The 23,709-nt window shown below is 40.0% G+C and overlaps 1 non-coding gene across 1 annotated transcript; it reads left to right on the top strand.

Moving 5' to 3' along the window:
* Positions 1–1,248: 1,248 nt before the first annotated feature.
* On the top strand, positions 1,249–1,356 carry LOC148567692 (small nucleolar RNA R71). The gene has a single exon (XR_015881704.1). It is a non-coding gene; the product is annotated as a small nucleolar RNA R71 (small nucleolar RNA).
* Positions 1,357–23,709: the final 22,353 nt, after the last annotated feature.

Genomic DNA, 23,709 nt, shown 5'->3' with positions numbered 1-23,709 from the left:
TATGTATACATAAATCTTTTAAAAACTTTGCATACTTAGGTACCTATTGAATAACATCAAATAGAGGAACAGTTACCTCAACCTTTTTAAATATCTCTACCATTTTTGGATCAGGTTCCAGCTGCTTCCTGGGCTTCCTTGCAAGTTGTGGAAATGGAATAGGAGTGGTGTCTTCTACAGTGTCTGTGCCTTTTGATGCTTCTTCCTGTGGTTGAGCTTCTTCTTTTTCAGCTATGTCCTGTATGTCTTTTTCCTCTTCAATATCTTCTATTTCCACTACCTCTTCAGCTGAGGCGTGTTCTGGTGAGCTTGGTTCCTCCTGGTTCTTCTCCTATAGTGTGGTTCCGGACCTCAGGGTGATGGCATTGATGCCACCCTTTGGATTGGTTAATGGTTGAGAGGGGATTTCACTGGAGCTCAAAGGTTAGTTATTGGAGTTGTTCATTGATCCAATCTGGGAGACAAGAGCCTGCAAAGTAGCGGTCAGACCATTCAGAGTGGCATTAATATTGTTTTCCATGGTCTATTGTCTCCGATCAATAGATTGTAGTAAGTCATCATTAGCAGATGAAGAAGGATAGGTAATTTGAGAGGTCTGCTGTAGGGTATTCTGTGGCCCTTGGGATTTTCTTAGGTGAGGTGCTCTGTAAGGTTGATTCTGATTCTACTGCCTATTGTTGTTGTTATTCCACCTCTGATTTCCCTGATTATCTCTGCCTCCTCTATTGTTGTTGTCCCTCCAATTCTGGTTAGAATTGTCTTGCCATCCGTGGTTGTAATTGCCACCTTAATTGTACCCTTGGTTGGGGCGGTCATAGAAGTTATGTGTGGATGCCACGATGTTGTCTTCCTGCTAGAGCTGCGAACATTCATTAGTATAATGGCTGTAATCAGCACAGATTCCACAAACTCTCTGTGGGACTAACTGTTGGTTTTGCTGTGTTGGAGAAGGTTGAACTTGCTGAACTTGTTGTTGGTTCAATTGCATCTGCTTCAGCAAGTTGGTCATTTCACAGATACTCTGAGTTAAAGCAGCAGTCTCTCTACTAGAGGATACATCTGCAATGGCTTTTGCACAGCCTTGTTTCTGCCTGTGATTCCTAGTAGATTCAGCTAAGTCACTGATCAATTGCCATGCCTCATCAGTGGTCTTGTACTTTTTCATAGACCCGTTGCTAGCACTTTCCAATGTGGTCTTATCTTGGGGCCTCATGCCTGTGTGACATAGCCGAGTAACACTATCTTGTCAATCATATGGTGGGGGCAAGCTTCCAGAAGATTATTGAAGTGCTCCCAGTACTCATAGAGAGTTTCAGAATCATCCTGAACAATCATAGAAATATCTTTCCTCAGTTTATCAGTAACTTCAGCTGGAAAGAACTTTTCCAAGAATTCTCTTCTCAGTGTATCCCAGTTGGATACGATTGCTGCTGGTTGAGTGTAGTACCACTCTCTTGCCTTCCCCTCAAGAGAAAACGTGAAAGCTTTCAGCAAAATTGAAGTTTCATCTGCACCATAACGCCTGACAGTAGAACAGGCTGCCTGAAAATCTCTTAGGTGCTTGATAGGATCTTGAGCAGGTAAGCCATGAAACTTGGGCATCAAATTGAGCAGTGCAGTCTTTATTTCAAAGTTTGTAGCCACCACTGGGTGATGCACTTGAAATGTTTGCATTGTAAAATCAGGGGCTCCAGCCTCTTGGATAGTAACTCTCCTGGCTGCTGCCATGTTACCTGCACGAAAACAACCAAATCAGTAGAACGGGGGCTGGTTTCTTTCTCAAGTGACGTTTCAGATCCGCCCTCAGAGAGGACTAACCGACGCCGAGCTTGCCTTATTCGTGAAATAGTTCTTTCAATCTTAGGATCGAATACTAGCAAGCTTGGGTCAGGAAGCGAACGTGTCATCTAACGAAAGAAACAAGCAGCTCATAGTTGCAAAATAGAATAAAATGCAAATAAATAAATTTCAATTAATAACTTTAGCACTCTATTGCAACTCTCCGGCAACGGCGCCAAAAATTGATGTGGACGGAAATTGGCGAGTTAAGAATGATTATAAAATATGCGTTGCAAGTATAGTTCTCAACCAACCAGAAATCCGCTTATCAATTTAGAAGGGTGTCACAGAAATTAAAATTAAAATACTGGGAGTATGAATCCCAGGTCGTCTCCCAACGAGTTGCAGAAAAGTGTGCTATTTTATTAATCAGATGTTTTCAAAAAGGTTTGAGTTGAATGGCAGAAAATTAAATTAGAGAATTTATATAAATTTAAATAAAAGCCTTGACTGGGAGTTCATTAGCTGGAAGCCCTATTCTTGTCGGAGTACTCTCAAGATTAATTGACAATTGAGGGTTATTATGTTTAGTTGCCCCTTACTAAGCAAGGGAAAGTCAAACGAGTTGGAATGCTGTATCTATCCACAAGTTCCAATCCGCTCTTGGGAGGATTCGTGTTAATGACTAGAGAGCAATCCAACAATAAATCCAATTACAATCTTTCTCTTTAGCATCCCAACTCAAGGGTTCCTTTCAATCAACTCCCCATCAAGTTAGGGAACTACTCGCTCATTGTAAATGTAAAATTCATAACATAAGAAAGGGAATTAAAGAAAGACATGATAAATAATAATCAAAAGATTAATTAAAAATAAAAGTGATTCTTGTATTAATAAATGCTAAAATAATCCAATAGTAAAATTAAGTAAATAAAGGAACATGGAAGAGTAAGAGACAAGTAAAGAGAACGAACTAGAATGTTGAAGTCTTGATGAGGAAATAACTCTTCTCAATATCCCAATGCAAAAACAATGAAAAATAACAAATCCTAAAAACTATGAATGTGTAGAGAGAAAACCTAGAGGAGAGGAAAACCAGATCTAAAAACTAAAACTATGCGGAATGAATGTTCTTTTTGGTTTCTGCATGTTCTCTGGCTCTAGTCTGCTTTTCTGGGCAGAAAACTGGGTCAAAATAAGGCCCAAAATCGCCCCAGCGATTTTGCAGATTATGCAGATCGCGCATGTCACGCGGACGCGTCATTCAGGCGAACGCGTCATTCGGCGTTTCGCTTTGCCACGCGGGCGCGCCGTCCACGCTTCCGCGTCACTTGTGCAGTTTCCAATTCGCGCGGCCGCGTCATCCATGCGGCCGCGTCATTGCGATTTCCTCTTCCGCGCGGTCGCGTCATCCATGCAGCCGCGTCGCTTGTCGCTGGTCATCTCCTCAATTTCTTGTGTTCCTTCCATTTTTGCAAGCTTCCTTTCCAATCTCTAACTCATTCATGCCTTATAAAGCCTAAAACACTTAACACACATATCACGGCATCGAATGGAATAAAGGAGAAATAAAATACATAATTAAAAGTCTCTAGGAAGCAAGTTTTCAATCATGCAATAACTTTAGGAAGGAACTATAAATGCATGCTTATTTAATGAATAAGTGGGTAAAGATCATGATAAAACCACATAATTAAACACAATATAAACCATAAAATAGTGGTTTATCATACGTCAATCACTTTTATATCTTACTTGTTCATATTACATAGCTAGTTCTTTAATTCCTTTATTATTTCATTACTTGCAGCTTTGAATGTTCTTTTATTCCTTTAATTGTTTATCTCTTCATTGAAAATATCTCTTGCCTTCACAACCAAAATTTTGCACTCAATGATCACTGGTCCTTGGGAGACGACCTGGGAAGTAAAACTCCCGGAATTATATTTGTTTTGAATAGTGACATCTTTTGTTCTAAACTTTGGTGTTGGCCGATTGTTGGGTTGGGGCTATACTTGCAACGCTAATTCCCTTATTTTATGAGGAAAAACCCCTAACCCTACTTTCGACAATTCGTCAAGTTTTTGGCGCCGTTGTCCGGGAGCTAGTGTCATGAGTGCTATAGTTTTGGTTGTTGTGAGTATGTGAATAGTGTGAATAGATACTTTTTGAGTTGTTTGATTGTTTTCGCTATTAATTAGGTTTTTATCTCTTTTGTTAATTGATGTCTTTAGTTTTTATTTTCTATTTTCTCTATGAGTTATTACCCTCTTGGTTTGGAGTTTGGTTGTGATCAATTTGTAGGGCTTGATAACTTCAATTTTAGATTGCATCAAGGGATTGGAACATCAATTTTGGAAGGAGCAACCTCTCCCATGCTACAACGAGCCAAACCCTCCCCATATGCATACCCAAACCAAGGATATGGTGGATTTCACTTTGATTATGCACCTCCACCACCATATACCTATGACCCATGCTTCCAACATGATCTTCAATCACCACATTTTCAAACACCACACCAATACCAACAACCACATTCTTACATACCACCTCAAAATACTTACCAACCTGAGTCACCTCCCACATATACAACCTTTCCTCCAAATAATGAAACCCCTTTTTTACCCTAATGTGAAACTTTCCCACCCTTGGCTCAAGACTAACAAGAGCTTCAACCCTTTCTCAAAGAGCAAGAAGGGTTCCGACAAACACAAGGGCAATTCATGGCTACCATAGCCGAAGCGGTTAACCGTTTGGTTCTACTATGTTCATCCGATCAAGGCACTCCTCTTGAAGGGTGTGAATGAGCAATTGAAGGGCGTAGAGAAGAGGAGAGCATGGAATGTCAAGTGGATGAAGAGGAGCTAATGTTTGAAACGCAACAAGAGGAGGAAGGTGGGATAAGTGCACCGGAAGAGAGAAAAGGAGAATTGAGGGAGATTGATCAAGATGAGGATTTCATCATTGATGATTTTTTGTCTTCCTTGGTCAACCCCCTTAAGAATCCTAATGAGCCTCTTCCCATTGAGTTTGAGAGAGACATGGAAGTAGATTTCTCACAACCTCCGTATTATGACTTGAGTGATGGGGAAGGGGAAGTTGGTGAGGAAGAAATTCCGTTCTAAGAACACATTGAGTGGGTGGTAATTTCATCTATGAACTTCATTGGCCCCAATCAATATGCTATCTTGGAGATGGATCATCAACTCAAAATCTTTCTTGGGTTGTTACATGGTGGAAAAAGGAGTGTAGGTTGCCAAGAGAATCCAAGATTCATCAAGAAAGCCAATTCAAGCTTTGGGATTCAAGCATGGTGTAAAGCACGATTGAGTGGATCCCAAAGAATGTTGGGTTACTTCAAGGGTAATTTGAGAGCTTATCCATCTGGCTTGAAGCATGTAGATCAACAAGAAGGAGGACGGAAAACTAGAATATGGGATCCTGGAGGAGCTTTAAAGACCAAGCTTGGATGGAGATTCAAGAAGGAGTAGAAACACAAGCCACCCTAACAAGAGTCTCCTCAACAAGTCCAACTTAAGGACTATAAACCAATGTGCTAGGTGGGAGACACTCCACCATGGTAACATTGTTCTTACCCTTTCCTTGTTTATAATTTTGGTTTATTGCATGTTTGCTTGTCTTAGTTAGCCTAGGATTAGTTTGATTTTGAGCTTAGATAGGTTGATTTTGGTATGGATCATAATTTTGTAAAGTTTTTCTTGTTTGGGGTTGAGATTTTGATTGAGCTAAGGTTGAGTACTTTAGAAATTGAAAGAAAAAAATTTTGGCAAAATAGGGCATCGTGCGTGCGCACCCACATGTGCATGCGCACAAAATCTCCATTTTCTGTGTCCTGTGTGTGCGCACCTGCCTGTGCGTGCGCACACTCATGCTTGTGCCCTCTATTTGCTGCACCCGCACGGCTTGTGCGTGGGTGCTCCCCTATTTTTCTGCAATCTGTGCATGCACACCTTCTTGTGCGTACACACACGTCCCTTTTTCCGCACTCTCTGTGCGAGCGCACAGGCTTGTGCGTCCGCACACCAGCTTACAACGCTTCTGTTTGGAGCGCTGGCACAGCCTGTGCGCATGAACCCCTGCAAGTTCTTGTCCGTGCGCACGCACATATGACCCTTCTCCAAGGAATAATAAAAAAAAATTTTAGTAGATTCTGGTTGGGAGATCTAAGAGATACTCATTCTAGCTTAATTCATGTAGAACAGAAGTGTTTGTCAGGCACGCGTTCATAAGGGAGAAGGATGATGAGCGTCACACATAATCATCACCTTCATCACGTTCTTGGGTGCGAATGGATATCTTAGAAGTGAAATAAGATGAATTGAATAGAAAACAGTAGTACTTTGCATTAATATTTGAGGAACAGCAGAGCTCCACACCTTAATCTATGGAGTGTAGAAACTCTACCGTTAAAAGTACATAAGTGAAGGTCCAGGCATGGCCGAGATGGCCAGCCCCCTATTGTGATCTAAGATAGCATACTACTGATCAAAGATGTCTAATACAATAGTAAGAGGTCCTATTTATAATAAACTAGTCACTAGGTTTTACATGAGTAGGTAATTGATGCATAAATCCATTTCCTGGGCCCACTTGGTGTGTGTTTGGGCTGAGCCTGAGTGTTGCACGTGTAGAGGTCCTTCTTGGAGTTGAACGCCAGTTTTTGTGCCAGTTTGGGCGTTCAACTCTGGTTTTGGCTCCTTTTCTGGCGCTGGACGCCAGATTTGGGCAGAGAGCTGGCGTTGAACGCCAGTTTACGTCGTCTATTCTTGGCCAAAGTATGGACTATTATATATTGCTGGAAAGCCCTAGATGTCTACTTTCCAACGCAATTAGAAGCGCGCCATTTCAAGTTCTGTAGCTCCAGAAAATCCACTTTGAGTGCAGGGAGGTCAGAATCTAACAGCATCAGCAGTCCTTCTTCAACCTCTGAATCTGATTTCTGCTCAAGTCCCTCAATTTCAGCCAGAAAATACCTGAAATCACAAAAAAACACACAAACTCATAGTAAAGTCCAGAAATGTGAATTTAACATAAAAACTAATGAAAACATCCCTAAAAGTAACTAGATTCTACTAAAAACATACTAAAAACAATGCCAAAAAGCGTATAAATTATCCGCTCATCATATTTCCTGCTTGTGGCTTTGATTCCTTTGAGGCTTCTGAAGTTATTTCTAGTAATCCTGTTTTGTTTGGGCCTTTTATGAGGTCTCTGCCAGGTATTACTTTTTACAACTTTAGCATTTTATGGAGGCCGACTTCATCATGTCGGGTCTTTCTAACTTATTTTGTAATCCTCTTTCTTAGACCTTGTTCAGGTCTCTTTCAGGGATTACTTTTATAACTTTTATGTTTAGGGCCAACTTCGTCACGTCGGGCCCTTCTAAGTTATTTTTGTAATCCACTTTCTTGGACCTTACTCGAGTCTCTTTCAGGGATTACTTTTATAACTTTTATGTTTTGGGCTGACTTCGCCACGTCGGGCCCTTCTAAGTTATTTTTTTAATCCTCTTTCTTGGACCTTGTTCAAGTCTCTTTCAGGGATTACTTTTATAAATTTTATGTTTTGTAGGAGACCGACTTCGTCATGGCGATCTCTTCTAAGTTATTTTGGTAATCCTATTTCTTGGACCTTGTTCAGGTCTCTTTCAGGGATTACTTTTATAACTTTTATGTTTTGTAGGAGACCGACTTCATCATGTTGATCTTTTCTATGTTATTTTTGTAATCGTCTTTCTTGGACCTTGTTCAGGTCTCTTTCAGGGATTACTTTTATAACTTTTATGTTTTGTAGGAGACTGACTTCGTCATGTCGATCTCTTCTAAGTTATTTTTGTAGTCCTCTTTCTTGGACCTTGTTCAGATCTCTTTCAGGGATTACTTTTATAACTTTTATGTTTTGTAGGAGACCGACTTCGTCATGTCGATCTCTTCTAAGTTATTTTTGTAATCCTCTTTCTTGGACCTTATTCAGGTCTCTTTCAGGGATTACTTTTATAACTTTTATGTTTTGTAGGAGACTGACTTCGTCATGTCGATCTCTTCTAAGTTATTTTTGTAATCCTCTTTCTTGGACCTTGTTCAGGTCTCTTTCAGGGATTACTTTTATAACTTTTATGTGTTGTAGGAGACCAACTTCGTCATGTCGATCTCTTCTAAGTTATTTTTGTAATCCTCTTTCTTGGCCCTTGTTCAGGTCTCTTTCAGGGATTACTTTTATAAATTTTATGTTTTGTAGGAGACCGACTTCGTGATGTCGATCTCTTCTAAGTTATTTTTGTAATCCTCTTTCTTGGACTTTGTTCAGGTCTCTTTCAGGGATTACTTTTATAACTTTTATGTTTTGTAGGAGACCGACTTCGTCATGTCGATCTCTTCTAAGTTATTTTTGTAATCCTCTTTCTTGGACCTTGTTCAAGTCTCTTTCAGGGATTACTTTTATAACTTTTATGTTTTGTAGGAGACCGACTTCGTCATGTCGATCTCTTCTAAGTTATAGCAATCCTCTTTTATAGGGTTGGCCAGACCTCTTTCCAGGGACTTACTTATAACTTTGGTTACTGCAACTGGTCCGACTTCTTGACATTGGCCAGTCTTTAAGTTATTATTTAGCAATCCATTTTATTAAGACCTCGTCAGGTCTTTTCTCTGGATCACTTTCGATAACTTCTTGCATTATTCTATTTTCATCTTTGCCGATTTGTAGAAATTGGGTTCAATCCTTGCTTGGTCGACCTTTTGATGAATTTGGTTTTCATCTCTATTGGTCTTTATCGTGATCGTACAGTGAATTTGATTTTCACTTTCTGCCGATCTGTTGCTTTATAATCGGACGATGAATGTTTCAGATTAATGCGTCTTGAGAATTTGTAGAATATCTAAACATATTTTATTCAAAAAGAAAATGCAAATATATACATGCGGGGAGTTTTTTATCCTTTAAGTCAGATAATTTGTAGGTCATGGCTTGGTGCCTCATTAAAAAACCTTTTTAGGAAAAAGAGTGTACCTTACACCAAGATCCTTTATCATCCCTAACTATAGTACCTTCTTAGGTTGCAGGTGTGCCACGACCTAGGAAGCTCTCATCCATCGAGTTGGGACAGTCTGTAGTAGCCCTTCCCAAGTACTTCTACGACTCGGTAGGGTCCTTTCCAGTTTGCTGCCAGCTTTCCTTCTCCAGGTCGAGTTGTTGCGATATCATTTCGGATTAGGGTGAGGTCGTTCTTAGTAAAACCTCGTGGCACTACCTTTTGATTATATCTCGAAGCCATTCGATGCTTTAGTGCTTTTTCCCTGATCCGAGCTCTTTCTTGGACTTCCGAAAGTAGGTCGAGTTCTTCCCTTTGAAGTTGGGAGTTGGCTTCTTCATTATAGTGGATCACTCTAGGAGATCCTTCTTCGATTTTTACTGGGATCATTGCCTCCATTCTGTATGCTAATCAGAAGGGTGATTCCTTTGTGGTGAAATACGGCGTTGTTCGATATGCCCATAGAACTTGTGGGAGCTCTTCAGCCCAGGCTCCCTTTGCGTCCTGTAATTTTCGTTTTAGTTCGGCCAATATGACCTTACTGGCAGCTTCGGCTTGTCCATTAGCTTGGAGATGTTCTACGGAAGTGAACTGGTGTTTTATGTTCAAGTTGGCCACTAATTTTCTGAAGCCTGAATTTGTGAATTGGGTGCCATTGTCTGTGGTGATGGAGTATGGAACCCCGAACCTTGTGACAATGTTCCTATATAGGAATTTTCAACTTTTTTGAGCAGTGGCGCTAGCTAGGGGTTCTGCCTCGATCCACTTTGTGAAATAGTCTACCCCTACTATGAGGAATTTAACTTGTCCAAATCCCTGAGGAAGGGTCCGAGAAGGTCGAGTCCCCATTTTGCAAATGGCCAAGGTGCGGTTACGCTGATGAGCTCCTCTGGCGGGGCGATGTGAAAGTTGGCATGTTTTGACATGGTGGACATGTCTTTACGAACTCTGTGGCCTCCTTTTGTAGAGTTGGCCAATAAAATCCTGCCCGGAGTACTTTTTTGGTAAGTGCTTGTGCTCCGAGATGGTTGCCACAAATGCCACTGTGTCTTTCTTCTAGAACTTCCCTTGTATTGGAAGTCGGCACACATTTTAACAATGGTATTAAAATCCATCTTTTGTATAGAGTATTATTTATGATAGTGTAGAGTTGTGCCTCCCGTTTTAACCTCTTTGCCTCTTTTTAATCTGTGGGGAGTGTTTTTGTTTTTAGGTAGTAAATTATGGGGGTCATCCATCCTTGATCCTGACCTATTATGGCTAGGATTTTTTCTTCTTCCGAGATTGATGGAGCATGCAGCATTTCTTAGATGAGGCTTCTATTGTTGCCCTCTGGTTTGGTGCTGGCTAGTTTTGAGAGTACGTCAGCTCGGGCATTCTGTTCTCGGGGTATCTGACGGACTTCATATTCTCCTAGTTGTCTGAGCTGTTCTCTGGTTTTGTCCAAATATTTTTTCATGGTGGGATCTCTGGCTTGGTAGCTTCCTGCTATTTGTGAAGTGACGACTTGCAAATCACTGAAGATGATAAGCTTTTGAGCTCCAACCTCTCTAGCCAGCTTCAAACCAGCTAGTAGTGCCTCATATTCTGCTTGGTTGTTTGAGGCAGGGAACCCGAATTTGAGGGAGAGTTCGATTTGGGTTCTTTGGTCGCTTTCAATTATCACACCTGCGCCACTTCCGGTTTTATTTGAGGAACCGTCCACGTAGAGACTCCATTCTGTGGTGGTTCTGGGGTGTCCGTAAATTCTGTGATGAAGTCAGCCAGGTATTGTGACTTGATGGCTGTCTAAGCTTCGTATTAAAGATCAAATTCGGACAACTCGACTGCCCATTACAAAATTCTGCCTGCTAGGTCTGTTTTCTGTAAAATCCCTTTTATGGGCTGGTTAGTCCGAACCCTAATGGTGTGGGCTTGGAAGTATTGACGAAGTCATCGAGATGTCAGTATGAGGGCATATGCAAACTTTTCTATTTTTTGGTAGTTCAGCTCGGACCTTTGTAATGCTTTGCTGATGAAGTATACGGGTTGTTGCCCACTGTCGTCTTCTTGCACTAGTGCTGAAGCTACTGCCCGACTTCCTACTGAGAGGTACAATGTGAGTGGTTCTCCTTCCCGTGGCCGAGTTAGGATGGGTGGTTGTCCCAAGAATCTTTTGAAATCTTGGAAGGCTTGCTCGCACTCTTTTGTCCATTCAAACTTTTTTCCCTTCCTTAGAGTAGCGTAGAAGGGGAGAGATCTTATTGCCGATCCAGCTAGAAATCTGGACAAGGCTGCCAACCTCCCATTGAGTTGTTGTACCTCTTTGACACAAGTCGGGCTCTTCATGTCGAGTATAGCCCGACATTTATCCAGATTAGCCTCGATTCCTCTTTGTGTGAGCATAAAACCCAAAATTTTGCCAGCTTATATGGCGAAAGTGCATTTTGCAGGATTGAGTCGCATGCCATGCCTTCTTATAGTGTCGAACACTTGGGCCAGGTTAGATAATAGCGTCTCCTCACTTTGTGTCTTTATTAACATATCATCCACGTAGACTTCCATGATTTTTTCGATATGATCCAAAAAGACCTTATTCATTAACCTTTGATAAGTAGCTCCCGCGTTTTTAAGACCAAAAGGCATGACGATGTAGTAGTAGTTTACTTTTGGGGTTAAGAATGAAGTTTTTTCTTGGTCGGATGGATACATTGGGATTTGGTTGTATCCCGAATATGCGTCCATAAACGAGAGGTATTTATATCCAGAGGAGGCATCTACCAGAGCGTCGATATTTGGGAGTGGATAAGGATCTTTCGGGCAGGCTTTGTTGAGATCAGTGTAGTCGGTGCACATTCGCCACTTCCCGTTTAATTTTTTCACCAAGACGATGTTAGCTAGCCGTAGTGAGTACTTGACTTCTCTTATGAATCCTGCCTCCAATAGAGCTTGTACCTGCTCTTCCACAGCTTGGGATCGTTCTGGTCTGAGCTTTCTTCGTCGTTGTTGTACTGGTCGAGACCCTGGGTAGACCGCCAACTTGTGGCACATTAATTTGGGGTCTATGCCTGGCATGTCTACAGCTTTCCATGCAAAGAGGTCGACGTTATCTCGTAAGAACTGTACGAGTAATTCTTTTATGTCTCCTCTTAGAATCGTACCAATATTGGTCGTTTTGTCAGGGATGTCTCCGATCTGGACTTTCTCTACTTTCCCTTTGGGTTGTGGGCGGAGTTCTTCTCGCCTCTGAACTCCCCCCAGTTCAATTGTGTGGACTTCTTCTCCTCACTTTTATCATCGTCCCGGGTGGCCAGGTACCGATCTAATTTCACTTCTCTTACTAATTTTTCTATGACATTTTTTAAGTCAAAACATTCGTTGGTGGAATGCCCGCGGATTCGATGGTATTCACAATATTCGGTCCGATTACCTCCTTTTTTTTTGCCTCTGAGTGGTCGAGCTGGGGGTATTTTTTCAGTGTGGCAAACTTCTCTGTAGACATCCACAAGGGACACCCGAAGAGGGGTGTAATTGTGGTATTTTTTGATTTTTTCTCCATGTCGATCTTCCTTCTTTTTGGACTCTTTATCCTTATCCCGGGAGTGATAGGTGGATCCAGATTTTGAGGTCTCTCCTAGCCGAGTGTTTTCCTCCATGTTAATGTACTTCTTCGCTCGTTCTTGCACTTCGTTCAGAGATGTGGGGTGTTTTTTTGATATAGATTGACTAAAAGGTCCCTCTTGCAAGCCATTGATGAGGCCCATAATGGCAGCCTCTGTTGGTAGGCTTTGTAAGTCCAAGCATGTTTTGTTGTTCCATGTAACTGCGAAGACTTTCCCGATCTCCTTGCTTAATTCCTAGTAAACTTGGGACGTGTTTAGCCTTATCTTTTTGCATGGAGAATCTGGCCAGAAACATCTTGGCTAAGTCGTCGAAGCTTGAGATGGACCTAGGAGGTAGGTTATCGAACCACCTAATTGCTGTCTTTGTTAAAGTAGTTGGAAAGGCTTTGTAGCGAACTGCATCTGAGGCATCGGTGAGATACATTCTACTTCTGAAATTGCTGAGATGATGGCTGGGATCTGTAATGCCATCGTACAAAGTCATATCCGAAAGTTTGAAGTCCTTAGGGATTTTGGTTTTCATGATCTCCCTAGTGAATGGATCTTGATCCTTGCGAGAGTTGTCCTCATGGGTGGATCGAGTAGCTTTGGCTTTGAGATCGGCTTCGAGTTTTAGAAGTTTATCTTCTAATTCTCGGCGTTGCCTTATCTCCCTTTGTAGATCCTTCCCAGCTTCTCGCTGATGTTGGGCTTCTTTTTCAAGTTGCTTTAAACGATCTTGAAGCGCCTCTATCGTTCTCGGATTTGGTGAGTCTTTGTTTCCGTTAGATTCCAGGGTATCTTTTGGTGTAGTGTCCGCATTTTTGTGCAGCATTCTATCCTCTAGATCTGAATCATGGTCATTGTCATGGTCATCCGCCATGGTAATGGGATGACTTCCAGGTTCCCCGGCAACGGCGCCAATGTTCTGAGGGTTACCTGAAACTGTAGGTCAATCTCGGATGAGATCCCCTGTGATGATCAGAGATGGTGTATCCGACTGTGAGTGGAGGCCGAAGTTGTCGTGTCTGACTTGTTGAACTTGGCTGCACTGTTGATCCTTCACCACCGGAGGGTGGGGGATACCTGCAAGGGACTCTGATGCTTAAGTTACCAAGGGTATTAAGCAGGTTTTTAGTAGAATCAGAGTATGAGTTATACCTGGGTGCTATAGTGTATTTATAATGGTGTGGAGTGACCTTTTTAGATAAGATAAGTTAGTTATCTTATCTTATCTTTTATCTTTTGGTGAGGTCAGCTTATCTTCAAGGAAACCGCCCTTCTCTCTGTAGGCTTAGGCTGCCTTTGGATTTGGGTCGTGTTCCTTGATCTGGGCCCTTTTTTGGGCTTTTTAGATGATTTGGCTGAGCTCTTTGAGAAGAGTTCGGGTTGTCTTAACCTGAAAAGGTCGGTCACTTTGTCTGTAGAACATCCCGGGTCGGACAACTCGACCCTGGGTATGAACAGGGGTCTTCAATAAGGTTGTGCAGTTGGAAAAAAGAAAAGGTGCTAGTGTGTTAACAACATTATCGAACTGGTAGATATAGAGTTGAATGACCGTAAGTTTACGTGGTTCAATAGGTCAATCGTGCAGTTAAATTATTAGAATATTGGTGAGTTTAGTTTCATTGTTATCATTTGGAGCACTTGGTTGAAAAGGAATGACAGAATTTTCAGGAATCAAGAATCAGATGTTGCAGGAGTAGTTAACAGGTCGATTAAGAGTTACAAAGATTGGAGTGATATTTGATCTTTTGGATTGTTGTGGCTTTTGTCGAAGATGATTAGGAATTAGTGTATTTTATCTATTTAGTACTTTTTTGTTGGGACGTTGATGCTCCACCTTATTGTGTTGAGCTTTTTATTTCAAAAAAAAAGTTATTTATTTTGCTAAGCTTGGATATTTGTTTGGTATAAAGCTCTAGGATTGCTTCTGGCTTCTCGGGGTCTTACTTCTTACATTACTAGGCACTGTTACCATACTGAGAATCTCCGGTTCTCATTCCACACTTTGTTATTATTTTTCAGATGTAGGATGCAACCTACCTCGATGAGTTGCTTGATGGTGACAGAATGGAGGACCTTATTCCATTTTGTTGTCATTTTGGTTATTTTGATTTGTTTTCTCACTTTTATATTTTTATTTACCCTAGAGACTTACCTTGAGAGAGATATTGTATAAGCCGTTTTACTTTAAAAACTCCGTATTGTCTGTATATAACTAGTCGGCTTAAACTCCACGAGCTGCGAATAGTTCTTTATGGCTATTATATTCTTATATCTATATATATTTGATGAGCAGATATTTTATACGCTTTTTGGCATCATTTTCACGTAGTTTTTATTATGTTTTGTTTAAGTTTTATTATATTTTCATAGGTTTTAGTGCAAAATTCATATTTTTAGATTTGACTTTGAGTATGTATGTTTTATGATGATTTCAGGTATTTTCTGGCTGAAATTGAGGAGCTTTGGAAAAGACTAATTCAGAGATAGAGAAAGGACTACAGATGCTATCAGATTCTGACCTCCATGCACTTGAAGGAGCATTTCTGGAGCCACAGAAGTCCAAATGGTACGCTCTCAACGTTTATGAAAAGCTAACATCCAGGGCTTTCCAGCAATATATAATGGTCTATACTTTGCTCTAGAAATGAAGGTCTAAAACTAGCATTCAATGCCAACACTTCACCCTCTTCCTGGCATTGGACGCCCAAAAGGGAGCAGCTGGCGTCCAACTCCCAAAAAGGAGTCCAAAGCTGGCGTTCAATGCCCTAGAGGAAGCATCAACTCGTGACTTCACTCAAGCTCAGCCCAAACACTCACCAAGTGGGCCCGAAAAGTTGATTTTTGCACTACATGACTAGTTTATCTTATTTCTGTAATTCTTAGTTATCAGATTAGTATTTAAAGGAGAAGATCACCCTTGTTTAGGATCTTTTTCCTCCTCCATTCAAATACATTACTATTTTCTGTAAGCTATGAGTCACAAACCTCCTAGGTTAAGGTTAGGAGCTCTGTTGATTTCTATAGATTAATAATATCATTGTTCTATTTCAATCTATGCTTGATTCCATTCTAAGATATATCTTCGTTCTTTATCCTGATGAATTGGGAGTGTAACTTGACCGTCATCCCTATTCTGCATGGGTTCTTGCAAGTCCTTGAAGGGATAGTACTGAACAACAAGCTTGATTATACATCTCTTAGATGGCTAATCCACGACTTTGTTAGGGACTTGGAGACATCAGTTCAGCCGAGGTACAAGGCAATTAGGGCCTTATTGGTAGAAGCTAGAATCATCGAGCAGCGTTCTCTGATTTGGAAGATCCAACCGTGTCTGTGGAATTTTGAGTAGGATCACCAAGGGAATTGACTGCAAGAGCTTCACCCCTGTTCAGATTGGATGACCACTGACTTGGCATTTGATCTGAAGCAGAGGAGATTAAATACCACGGACCTGGTGTTAATCACTTACAGCCTGCCATGGAATGAATTATCAGAAGTTGAAGTAGATAGTGAGAAAAGTTGATCCAAAAGGAGGAAGCATCTCCGAAGCCTCAACCGTTCTCTCATCACTAATTTCACACCACTTAAGTAGTTTTATCTTTATTTATTATGTTTTCATGCTTTTTTCCACAACAAATATATTTTCTATCCGCCTGACTAATATCTACAAGGTAGCCATTGCTTGTTCAAACCAATAATCTCTGTGGGATTGACCTTCACTCACCTGAGGTATTACTTGGACGACCCGGTACACTTGTCGGTCTATCTGTGCTAATATTGCAGAGTTAGTTTTGTGCACCACCCATATGGGTGTTGAACGCCCAGCTTCTGCGAACGCCAGCTTTATGCTCCTTCCTGGCGTTCAATGCCTGATCTCTACTTTTTTTGGGCGTTGAACGCTCATTAGGGATACCCTGTGTGGCATTCAACGCCAGGTTTCTGCTTCATGGCTGACATTCAATGTCTGCTGCATGCTCCCTGGCTAGTGTTCAACGCCAGTAATGCTGCTCATCTTGGGTGCTGAATGCCCACTCTTGCACCCTTGTCTGGCGTTCAACGCTAGCAAGGTACCTGCTCCAAGGTGTTCTGTCTTCAGTTCTAACTGTCTCTATTTCTGTTCTAACTACTGTACATGATCACAAACCTAAAGAAATAATTATGTAAAATAAAGGAAAAAACAGAAATAAATAATTATGGTTGGGTTGGCTCCCAACAAGCGCTTCTTTAACGTCACTAGCTTGATAGTTAGCTCCTTACGGAGATGGATAGGGTCTCAGAATTTCGCCCTTTACAGTGAACTTCTTCCCTGTGTTCTCATGTATGAGCTCCACATGCTCTAGAGACAGGATCTTGTTCACAATATGTGGAATGACTTGGTTGTCAGTGAAGACAACTCTCATGCCAGGTGAGAGGCCTTTAGTAGGGATTTTCTTGTCCCTCTAGCCCTTAGGTACTTTCTTCTTAGTACCAATGCTCTCAATGCTTGATGATGGCCTCCCAACACCAAACTTAGAGTTGGTATCTGGGGGTTCTATGTAGCTTTGCACTGAGAGAGAGGGTTGGAATACTAAGTGTTACATAACTGTCTCTTTTCTGTCCAAGGGAGAATTGGGGTCAGGCATCTTGAACAAGATGTGGTCTTCCCATAACTATAGAATCAGCTCTCCCTTTGTTACAAAAATGATGGCATTGGGAGTTGCTATGAAGGGTCTTCCAAGGATGATGGATTCATCCTCTTCTTCCCTAGTGTCCAAGATTATAAAATCTGCAGGGACGTAAAGGTCCTAAACCTTTACTAAGACATCCTCTACCAGACCATATGCCTTTTTCATTGACTTGTCTGTCATCTCTAGTGAGATTCTTGCAGCTTGTACCTCAAATATTCCCATCCTCTCCATTACAGGGAGTGGCATGAGGTTTATACTTGACACTAAGTCACACAGAGCCTTCTCAAAGGTAATGGTACCTATGGTACAATGAATTACAAAGCGTCCGGGATCCGGCAGCTTCCAAGGTAGTTTCTTCTGAACCAAGGCATTGAGTTCCTTGGTGAGCACTAGAGGTTTTTCCTTCAATGTCTCTGTTTACAATAGCTTGGCATTTAACTTCATGAGGACTCCTAGGTACCGAGCAACTTGCTCTTCCCTAGTTTCCCCTTCCATATCAGAGGAGGAGTAATCTTCGTAATCCATAATTTGTAACAAGGCATTCAATGGAAGTTCTATGGTCCCTTTGTGAGCCTTAGTTGCCTTCAGTTCTTTAATAAGGGAGTTTTTAGTGGGTGTTGAACGTCCAGCTGCCCCATTACTAGCGTTCAACGCCAGCTTTTGTGCCACTTTAGGCGTTGAACGCCCAGTAAGGACTCCCTTACAAGCGTTCAACGCCAGGGATGACTCTTCTTTGGGCGTTGAATGCCCAGTAAGGACTCAATTACTGGCGTTCAATGCCAGGGATGGCTCCTCTTTGGGTGTTAAACGCCCAATTACTGGCGTTCCATGCCAGAGCATCCCCTTCAGATTCGGCCTCAACTTCTACAGTGATGGCCTTACACTCTTCCCTTGAGTTAATAGACTGTTAGGAGATGTCTCAGGGATTCTCTTGCTCAGCTGACCAATTTGTACCTCCAGATTTCAGATAAAGGACCTAGTTTCTGTTATAAAACTAATAGTGGTCTTATAGAGTTCAGAGACAATGGTTGCCAAGTCAGAGAGGCTCTGCTTAGAAGTCTCCATCTGTTGCTGAGAAGGTGGGAATGGTGGTCTGTTGTTGAACCTATTCTAGGTTCTTCCATCTTGGTTGTTGTTGAAGCCTTGCTGAGGCTTCTATTGATCCTTCCATGAGAAGTTAGGATGATTCCTCCATGAGGAGTTGTAGGTGTTTCCATAGGGTTCTCCTATGTAATTCACGTCTTCTATTGTGGGTTAATCTGGATCATAAGCATCTTCTTCATAGGAGGTGTCTTGAGTGCTACCAGCTGCAGCTTGCATTCCAGTCAAATGCTGAGACATCATATTGACCTGTTGGGTCAAGATCTTATTCTGAGCTAATATGGCATTCAGAGTGTCAACCTCTAGAACTCCTTTCTTCTGAGCTACCCCATTGTTCACAGGGTTCCTCTCAGAAGTGTACATGAAATGGTTGTTTGCAACCATTTCAATTTGTTCTTGTGCCTCTTCTGGCGTTTTCTTCAAGTGGAGTAATCCACCAGCAGAATGGTCCAAGGACATCTTGGACATCTTAGATAGACCATCATTGAAGATACCTAGGATAGTCCATTCTGAGAGCATGTCAGGAGGACATCTCCTGATCAGTTGCTTGTATCTTTCCTAAGCTTTATAGAGGGATTCACCCTCTTTTTGTCTGAAGGTTTGAACTTTCACTCTGAGCTTGCTCATCTTTTGAGGTGGAAAGAACTTGACCAAGAAAGCATTGACCCACTTTTCCCAAGAGTCTAGGATTTACTTACGTTGGGAATCCAACCATATCCTAGCTTTGTCTTTAACAACAAAAGGGAAAAGCATAAGTCTGTAGACCTAAGGATCCACTCCATTGGTCTTAACAGTATCACAGATTGCAATTCTGTTGCATTAGAGAGACTAAGTGAAGCTTTAGTTCAATGTTGTTTGCTCTAATGGCAGGTATGGAGATGCTTCTTCCATAGAAGTTAGAAGTGGGTGCAGTGAAGTCACCAAGAACCTTACTTGTAACTCCTCCATTATTCGGATCAGCTGCCATGTTAGTACCTTTTAGTACTTTCAACTTCTTGTTCGAAAAGTTCTGTAAGGTCTCCTTCAGAGTGTTGTTCTTTAACTTGTTATAAATGCCTCCTTAGAGTCCTCTTAGGTTCAAGGTCAGGATCAAAGAGAGGTTCTTTATCTCTATTCCCGCTCATAAACAAGAAAAAAAACCAAGAAAGAAGGAGAATGGGAGCTTCTTTGTCAAAGTATAGAGGACTCCCTGTGAGATATGAAGAAGAAAAAAGAATGAGGGTAGAAAAATGAGAGAAAGAATTCGAATGAGAGTGGTAGAAGAATTTGAAAATTAAGAAGTAAAAAGGGAAACTAGAATTAAAACATTTTTGTTTTTATTTTGATTATTAATTGAATTCGAAAAATAAGAAGAAAATTAAAAGCTAATTAACTAAAAGGATCTGAAATTTAAATTAGTGATTTTCGAGAAAGAAGAGAGAGAATGAGGTAAGAAGTTTCAAAAATAGAAGAGATAGGAATTAGTTAGGAAGTTTTCAAAAAGAAGAAAGAGAAATGAGAGTATTAAAGAGATACCAAACTTTTAAAATTAAAATAAGATAAACAAGTAACTAATTAAGAAAGATTTGAAAATAAGATAAGATAGGAGATTTGACAGAGATTTAATTTTAAAAATTTTGAAATGTAAAGTTGGAAAGGAAATGTAAACAAGATAAGATAAGAATTGAAAAGATTTGAAAAAGATTTGATTTTGAATTTTGAAATTGAAACAAGATAAGATATAGGTTTGAAAAAAAGTTAAAAAGATAAGATAGGAAAGAACCAAATTAAAAGAAAGATATGATAAGATTTGAAATTTTTTTTAAAAAGGATAGGATTTAAAATTTAAAATTTGACTTCAATAATAAGAAAATACCAAACTTTAAAATTTTTAAATTAAAATAAAAAATAAAGCAAGATTTTCAAAATTTTTGAATAAAGATAGAAAAGATATTTTTTTATTTTTTGAATTAGTGAAGAAAGAGAAAAACAACCAAAAGACACCAAACTTAAAATTTTTAGACAAAAGACACTAGTTTTACAAAAATTTTAAAGAAAAACACTAAAAGACATCAAACTTAAAAATGTTAAGATCAAAACAAGAAAAGAAACAAGAAAACTTGAACACCAAGAAGAACAGTCAAGAATAATTTTTGAAAACTTAAAGAAATTAAAGAACAGACAAAGGACACCAAACTTAAAAGTTGACACTAGACTCAAACAAAAGATCAAGATTACTAAAGAAAAGAAAAGATTTTTGAAAAATTTTTGAAAAAGAAAACAAAAGAGTAAAAAGTACCTAATCTAAGCAACAAGATAGTCCGATAGTTTGTCAAACTCGAACAATCCCCGACACGGCGCCAAAAACTTGGTGCACGAAATTGACTCCACAATATTCGCACAGATAGACCGGCAACTGCACCGGGTCGTCCAAGTAATACCTCACGTGAGTGAGGGTGATAAACCCCATTTTTAGGGTTTATCCTGTGTTGAATTTAGAGGATTTTATCAACTTTTTCCACATTTATTCACTAAAATAGCATGGTTTTTTAAATTCTCCTTAAATTGTGCTTAAGAGTGAAAATATGCTTTTTAGGATTAAAAATTGATAAATTTGATTCACTTTAATTCCATTTGATGCCTTCATATGTTTGTTAAGTGATTTCAGGTTTAGAAGGCAAAGATTGGATTGAAGGAATGAAGAAAAAGCAAGTAAAAATGGAGAATTCTTGAAGAAATGAGGATTTGCTAAATTCAGGGCAACATATATACGTGGCCCATGCGTATACATGGGAAGGAAATCTGCCATGCGAAGCACATACGTGGCCCACGCGTACGCGTGGGAAGCAGCACGTGACCAACTTAAAGGCAATACATTAGGGGCGATTTTTGAGCCATCCAAGCCCAAATCCAACTCATTTCTGATGCTATTAAACCCAAGAATTGAAGAGGGAATGAACCAAGTAGTCATAGTTTAGTTTCTCATCATATTTTAGGTTAGAATTGTAGAGAGAGAAGCTCTCCCTTCTCTCTAGAATTTAGGATAGTTTAGGTCAAATTTTCTTAGATCCAAGTTTTAATTCTTGTTTTTAGATAAACTCTCTTTATATTTTATTGTTATATTGCCTCAATTTTCTTAGCTTTCCTTATTAATTTTCCTATTTTTCCATTTTTACTTTCATGAACTCTTGTTAGATTTTTATTTTCTTTTAATTCAATTTTATGTTTCCATATCTTTTTATGTTTATCTTAATTGCTATTGTTGATTTCTTGGTTATGTTAGTTATAGCTTTTATAATTCTTACAATTTATGATGTTTACTTTTATTGCACTCGAGGTGCTTGATAAAATATTTCCATTAGTATTAGAGTAGTTTTCTATACTCTTGGCCTAAGCTAAGAGAATTGAGTGACCTTGAGTCATTGGGTCTAATTGGATTGGTGATTTGGGTCCCTTGTTGATCAATTTGATATCCATTGACACTAACCTACTACTAAGTCAATTAGTTGCTAGGTTGGGACTTATAGTTGATGTTAATCAAGCCTATTTGACTTACTTCAAGCATAGAAGTAGACTTAATGGGTTTATCCCTCATAATTGTCAATATATGGTTGTTAGACAAGGATGGTGATCTCAATTCCTATGCCTTAGCCAAGAGTTCTTTTCCTTTCCTTTATTAGTTAATTGTCATTTACTTTCTTGTTATTTAGTTTTCTTGTCAATCACCAAACCAAAACCCCCATGCTTCTTCATAGCCAATAATTGAGCACTTTGTTGCAATTCCTTGAGAGATGACCCGAGGTTTGAATACTTCAGTTTATTTTTATTGGGGTTTGTACTTGTGACAAACAAAAAAATTAAACTTTGATTGAGGATTGTTTGTCGGTTGGGAGCTATACTTCGACGAGATTATTTTGTGAAAATTCCTAACCGACGATAACCTTATATCATCGATCGCACAGAGATTGTTGGTTTGACCAAGCAATGGCTACCTTGTAGATCTTAGTCCGTCGGATAGAAAATATAGTTGTTGTGGAAAAACGCATAAAAACAGAATAAATAAAGTGTTACCAGATTGGTGTGAAATCAATGATGAGTGAAAGGTTGAGGCTTCAGAGATGCTTCCTCCTTCTGGATCAACTTTTCTCACTATCTACTTCAACTTCTGATGATTCATTCCATGGCAGACTGTAAGTGATTAACACCAGGTCAGTGGTCATTAATCTCCTTTGCTTCAGATCAAACGCCAAGTTAGTGGTCATCCAATCTGAACGGGGGTGAAGCTCTTGCAGTCCACTCCCTTGGTGATCCTACTCAAAATGCCGCAGACATGGTCGGATCTTCCAGATCAGAGAATGCTGCTTCACGATTCTAGCTTATACCACAAAGGCCCTAATCGCCCCGTACCTCAGCTGAAGTGATGTCTCCAAGTCCCCAACGAAGTCGTGGATTAGTCGTCTAAGAGATGTATAATCAAGCTTGTGGTTCGGTACTATCCCGTCAAGAACTCACAAAAACCCATGTAGAATAGGGATGACGGTCAAGTTACACTCTCAATTCATTAGGATGAAGAACGAAGATACATCTTAGAATGAAATCAAGCATAGATTGAAATAGAATAGTGATATTATTAATCCATAAGAATCAGCAGAGCTCATAACCTTAACCTAGGAGGTTAGTGACTCATAGCTTACAGAAAAGTAATGAAAGGTTCGAATGGCAAAGGTTAGGTAGAAGATCCTAAACATGGTTGATCTTCTCCTATATATACTAATATAATAACTAAGAAGTACAAAAATATGATAAACTAGGTTGATAGTGTGAAAATCCACTTCTAGGGCCCACTTAGTTAGTGTTTCGCTGAGCTAAGGGTGACTCCACGAGCTAGTACACTTCTTGGGGGTTGAACACCAACTTTGGACTCCTTTTTGGCCGTTGGACGCCAGCAGCTCCCTTTAGGCGTCCAACGCCAAGAAGAGGGTGAAGTGCTGGCGTTGAACGCCAGTTTTAGACTTTCATTTCCAGAGCAAAGTATGGACCATTATATATTGCTGGAAATCTCTGGATGTTAGCTTTCCAATGCCATTGAGAGCACGCCATTTAAACTTCTGTAGCTCCAAAAATGCTCCTTCGAGTGCATGGAAGTTAGAATCCGATAACATATGTAGTCCTTTATCTTTCTCTAACTCAGACTTTTCCAAAGCTCGTCAATTTCAGCCAGAAATTACCTGAAATCATCATAAATTGCAACAACTCAAAGTAGAATCCTAAAATGTGAATTTTACACTAAAACCTATGAAAATATAATAAAACTTAAACAAAGCATAACAAAAACTATATGAAAATGATGCCAAAAAGTGTATAAAATATCCGCTCATCAGAACACCAAACTTAAACTGTTGCTTGTCCCCAAGCAACCAAAAACAACGTAGGATTAAAAGAAGTGGAGGATACAATAAATATCAGAGATTTCAATGAAGCTCAATTTCAAGTAGATGAGCGGGACTAGTGGCTATTCACTTTTGAATTGTTTTGGCAT

The sequence above is a fragment of the Arachis ipaensis genome, chromosome B4 (genome assembly GCF_059453495.1).
Source record: "Arachis ipaensis isolate K30076 ecotype BB chromosome B4, ASM5945349v1, whole genome shotgun sequence".
NCBI lineage: Eukaryota > Viridiplantae > Streptophyta > Magnoliopsida > Fabales > Fabaceae > Arachis > Arachis ipaensis.
This window is presented reverse-complemented; position numbering and strand designations above follow the sequence as displayed.